This window comes from Octodon degus, unplaced genomic scaffold, assembly GCF_000260255.1.
Source record: "Octodon degus isolate 3935 unplaced genomic scaffold, OctDeg1.0 scaffold00301, whole genome shotgun sequence".
Taxonomy (NCBI): Eukaryota; Metazoa; Chordata; class Mammalia; order Rodentia; family Octodontidae; genus Octodon; species Octodon degus.
This window is the reverse complement of record NW_004524877.1, coordinates 1,602,465-1,608,510: the sequence shown is the minus strand read 5'-3', so window position 1 is coordinate 1,608,510 and position 6,046 is coordinate 1,602,465. Positions and strand designations below refer to the sequence as shown.

Here is a 6,046-nt window from a genome sequence, read left to right as displayed (position 1 = left end):
CATAGGTCCTGCTTTACCTTGGTCTTAACCATCCAGAAGAAAAGTATAAAAACGAAATATAAGAAATAAAGCCATGCTGTTATGTTGAGCTGTAGGGGACTCAAGTCAACAATTTCTGACATTGCCAGTTAAGTGGAAGACCCGATACTATTATGGGCTACTGGACTCTTTTAGAATATTTTGCTGAGTTTACACACCTATAATATTCAAATAATGAAACTTAACAAAAAAGGGGTATACAGATGAATGTCCATTTTGTATCTGTGTATTCAAAGTGGTTAGGATAGATATATAGTTACATTTTGTTAAAGAATAGAATGATTTGTTCTAATGGTGTTTGTAAATAAGATATCAAGTCCGCATCTTGTGCAGCAATTAACCACTAAGAAGAATGCATGCAGTGTGTTAGTTATTGAAACTGTCCTACCGATTTGATTTGAAAAAAAAAATCAGCAGAAATTGGCAGTACAATTATCCAATTAATCCTACATATATAATAAATGGATTTCAAAAATATGATATTTTTACATAATGACATAATTCAGCTATAAAAAACAAGATAAATTTGAAGCTTTTTTAGATAAATGGATGCAACTAAAGACCATACTGGTAAGTGAAATAAATCAGACCTACATTTGCAAAATATTGTACTTTCTCCCTAGTGTGAGAAACTGATAGAGTAAAATCTGAAAGGTACAATAAATACCGTGAAAGGGAAAAAATTCATTCAATAAAAAGAAATTTTGAGTGATTTTCCTAAGAATACACACAGGTTGATATTCTGAAGAGTAGAATCAGGGTACTGTGATGCTGATGCTAGGAGTCTTGGCTCATTGCATGTTGCATCTACATATGAAAATGTGTCCTTAACTTGAACTACAGTTTGGACAATGAAAATACATAATATAACAACCATTGTTACATTTTTTTCTTTTGAAACTCTGTATCATGTGTATCTTTGGTTGTTACTCTGTTTTTGTTTTTTTTTCTGTCATTTGTTTTTACTCTTAAAAATAAAAAAGTAAAAAATAGAGAAAGAAAGAAAATGTGTCCAAATGACTATATTAGAGAATATGGACAACTTGCTGGCAAGAGACCAGTCAGGTAGGAATGTGTTGAGATTAAAAGTTCTCCAACTCCAGTTGGAGAGACAGCTCAGCAGTCTAAGTGCCTGGTTGGCAAACTCAGGACCTGAATTCATTCCCTGGTACTATATGCCATGCTGGCACCAGAACCTCAGACACACTGTGCTGGCCACCAAAACTGGGCATGGTGGTGCATGCCTATAATCCTAGCACTAGGGAGGCTGAGACAGGAGGATAACAACAAGTCTGAGTTGCATAGCAAGACCCTGCACAAAATACATACATAAACAATTTTTTAAAAGTTTTCCAACTTGCCTTTAATTCCTTTCTTACAGACACTTGGAGAATCAAAAGCTACCTAAACTATTGATAGATATGGTTTAGGATACAGAGAAAAAATAGATAATGATACATTTTTAAAATTACGACCACACTCCACTAGCTAGACTTTAATGTATACATCAATCACACTGGCAGTATAAAGAAGGAGAATAAAGGAATTGTAAAGGATCATGAATTTCAGCACAATAAATTCCTGAGTCTTAAGTCTTATAATTATGGGAAAATGAACATAGTCCCCTTTTGTGTAAGGATTTTACTGGTGATCATAAAGACCAATGAAAGTATCAGAAAAGTACCAACCTTTAGTCTGTTTACAGAGTTCTCATGTAAATAGTCTTCTGGATTCTACTTCTTAAATTCTAATCAATGGTGTTATATAAGCAAACCACACTTGGACAACAATGTATCAGTATATGAGAATACTGCCTGAAATGTTTCTCCATGCTGGAGAAATGAACAGAGGAAAGCAAATACTTGCCTTGAAAGAGAATCCATCTCAGTTTGAAGAACAACAACAAAAACTGATGAATGACTACAATAAACAATCATAGGGAAAAAAGTCCAGTCTGATTTATTCAGCAGTCAGTCCTGAGAAAGTCTTCCTCTCTTTAACTCTACTTCATAAGAACCCATAGGTATTTGAAATGTTTTCATATAAATCAGTTTAGCAATAGAAAATAAGGAAATTTGAAAAATATCCAGGTTCTGAAGGAAACATATAGTAACATTACCTTGTTTATAGTATTCAGTGGTGACTCAATGGCAATAAGATTCTCCAAGGAATCTTAAACCCATTTCTGATTATGTGTAGCATACATCTACTTGACTTATATGGTTTCTGGCTATCTCAAGCTAAAGCTTTTCTTCCCCAACTGTGAGCAGCAGAGGTAGTACAGTCTAATACTATTAACACACTAGAAGAAAGTCCCTGAAGAGGCTTCTTGATTAGCCCTCAAACTGTTTCAGGGTAAAAAATTATCTTTTGAAATAAATCTTGGAGCAAAAGCAGGAAAGTTTCACACTTTCCCACTTGCATCCTTTTTATTTTTCCCTCTTTTCCACCCCAGTTTCTACGACATTAAAAAGAATATTTTTTCTATTATTCACTGAATCTTAATGACAGCCATCACATCTGTCCCATTCCTATCAAATTTGATCAAATTTGCTTTGGCTCTCTAGAAAGCTATTCCTCTATTTCCATGCATTATATATAAGGTCCTTATTTCTGATGTAAGCACTGATCATGTTGTATCGATTTTCCTAGGAGAATCTTCCTAATGACCAATACCTCAGCATTCTCTTTCTTCCTTTAGTATATCAGCAAGACTTGATCATTTCCAGAGTCATCTTCCTAGTACATAAATATGAACTTTATTTTATTCCACTGTTCAAAATATGGTTCATTGATTTAAGAAAAATACATTTAGTGAACATATAGTCCACTCTGAGGCAGGTACTACTCAGGACTTTTAGAAAACTTTCTTATTTAACTTTTTGATTTCTTCCCATTTTGGGCTTTGGTTTTGGTTTTCTCTTCTTTTCTAGATGTTGAAGGTGCAGCATTAGGGTGTTTATTTGCTCCCATTCTGTTTTCCTAATGTGTGAGTTCACAGCTATAAATTTCCCTCTGAGAACTGCTTTCATTGCATCCCATAAATTCCGATTCGGTCATGTGAGGATGCAGTGCGAAGTCAGCTTCTAAAACCGGCAGGAGGACCCTCACCAGATCCAGATCGTGTTGGTACCCTAAACTCAGGACTTCAGCCTCCAGAATTTGCCCTATATTCATTCTGTTTATGACGTGTTCACATTGCACTTAAAAGAGACAGAAAATTAGATAGAGAGAAATAGGAAATGACTACAGATAGATGACAGGACTTTTTCAATGGAGTGATTTAGTGAATTTTGTGGGTATATTAAAAGCTATTGTATACAATTTATGCCTCTAACCTGCTCTGCTATGGATTGTTTCTCTTGCAAACTCCACTCTGCTGTACCACGCTCCCTTGGAGCCAGCCAACTGTAGACTGAAACCTCTACAAAATATGAGTTGAAAAAAATATTTCTTCCTTTAAATAACAAAAAAAAAACCAATACTTTTTTTGGTGGAACTGGGGATTGAACTCACACCCTTGCACTTGCCAGTTAAGTGTTTATTCTACTGAGCCATCTCCCCATCCCCCTGATATATATTTTTAAAAATAAAACTAAAAAAAATAATTTTTTCTGACATAAACATAAAAGCCCTTGATTAAAAACAGACAGACCACCAAAGTCCCACTCTTGGTTACTTTCTAGCTCAAACACATCTCCTGCCTCTGTAAGCAGTACACTACAGCCTGAGGCAGTGCCCAGAAATTGGGGCTTCCCAGCCCAGAGCAGCACCCACCAAGCAGCATGCTTTAACCTACAGTGGAAGAGGGACACTCTATCAAGAAGAGACTGACAAAGCCAGCAGCTGGTGAGTGACGTACATAGCAGCTGTGCCTTGGAACAGACATGTAGAACAGAACTGGGTGAAAGGTACTACTATCTTACTTCAAATGGACTAGGGCAAAACCCAGCAACAGAACAATCCTGGGTCACCTCCGTGCCCAAGTTCCAGAATGTAGTAAGAGAAGAGCCATTCAATTACAGTTGACTGGTAGAGTTGTGAAGTAGGATAGGAGGAAATCTACTGAGAGGTAAAAGATGGGACCACCCAGGTTCTACTCAGATAGTCACTAAAAGTCACACATAGCCCTAAATGCAAAGGACTGAAAGTGGCCCCTTAGTCTGGCAACAGCAGAGTATCCTTGGCACAGCAGCAAAAGCAGGCAAGCAGTGTTATCTTATAGTGAGGCAAGGGCATTCCCCTTACCATTGGATCAGTAGGTAAGAGGAAGTAATGGTGTAGAGAAGAAGCTGAGCAAGGTCCAGAAGGCAACAACTGTACACAGGTCTAAAAGCAACCATGGGCTTTCCCTAACTGAGAATCCCACTTCAACTGGGACAACATTATAGAAACAAATACAATAAGGAGAAATGGACATTGAAAATATTTTCAGTTGAAGACCAGTCCCAGCCCCCACATCCAGAGGAAAAAATCAGCCCCTCACCCAGCACAGTTTCTACTGCAAACTTGGCTGAGCTATAGAGCACATTTCTGGGATCTAAATTGGATACTACTGTAGAACAGTGAACAAGAATGTTATTCTTTTTTATGAGCACAATATATTTATTTGGGGAAAGAAAGCTTCTGCCCAAGAGAGTGACAGGGTGGGTGATCCCCAGGAAGGTATCATTTCCAGGGACTTATATAGAGGAACACCATACTGTGAGGCGGGTCTCAGGTGGTGGAGAACCTGGAAACTCACTTAGGTGGGCATGAGGTGGGACAAAACTATGGTTAACCAATGAAATTACAGGCATCATTGCTCTGGTAAAAGTGATTAAATCCAGTATTAAATGGGGGAGTTAGTCAATGTGGCGACCAGTCATGAATACGGGACAAGATCTCTTCAAGTTGGGGGTTGGGTTAGTGACACACTTGAGCTCTTTCAAACTGATTGATACCTATTTAGAATATCAATCCCTGATGCCCATCCCTAGGGAAGTATGTAGCTGTATTTGTTTCCTCTTTTGTCTTGAAGTCTGGCCTATAGGGCATTTCTGTCTGTGACAAGTTACAAAGTCACCTTGTCTTCCATATTGTTTCCTTGAGGGTCTGGTCCTGTCCAACTACCTATAATATTTCTATCTAATTCAGCTGCCTACAACATTCCCTCCTCTAAAGAAGTAACCCAAACTGCCATGACAGAAACATGGGCAATGACCCCTCTGGATTTTTAGGCTAAAAGGGGTCATAGTTATTAACCAGCAGTCAGAGATATTCTCCAGAGGTTCTATCTAAAGGCCTTCAGTAGACACCAAGCATTTTTATCTTGGGTGGGCATATAGCTTTGACTTTGGAAGAGACAAAGCCAAACAACTAAACACACATGGGGAGCAATCTCCAAGTGAGGCAGCAAGATGGATGCGGGATTCTTCCCCAGAAAATTGCAGAACAGGATAATCAGTTCAGCAAGATCAGAAAAAACAACTGAAACAGCTAAAATTTGCAGAATTTCTAGAAAAAAAGATAGACATAAGCAAAGTAAATTTGGAGGTTATGAAGGCTTGGATAACAAAACAAGTAACAAGATCCAGTCCTAGCCCAGTCCTGGTGAGTGTATGGAAGAGCTTCCAGCTACCCTACACCAGAGAGACCTACTGGTAACAGCCCAGGAGAAGCATGGGTGAGACTCTTTTCCACCCCCTTGGAACAACCTCACTACTCAGCAGCACCTCCCCCACCTGGACCTCTTGTAAGGGTCGAGTCACCGCGAAGGAAGACCCCAAGAGTCGGTCTCTCATGCAAATCACAAAGGGAAAGCTTTATTATCTACGTATACACAGGGTGGCCTGAACACACAGGAGCAGAGTGCACCTTGAGCATGGCAGGCACAGTTTTTAAAGACAAGAACCACAATATGGGGAGGGAGCAAGCAAGGTACAGAAGCAGATCGCATTGGTTAGTTTAGGTTGACTTTTACAATAATTGGTGGGTTTGAGAATATATGACTTTTTAAGGAAACTAG

General features: G+C 38.5%; 1 pseudogene; it reads left to right on the top strand.

The window, feature by feature from the left end:
* Positions 1 to 1,073: 1,073 nt before the first annotated feature.
* The window catches only part of LOC101570941, a 22,600-nt pseudogene continuing 17,627 nt past the window's right edge, over positions 1,074 to 6,046 (top strand).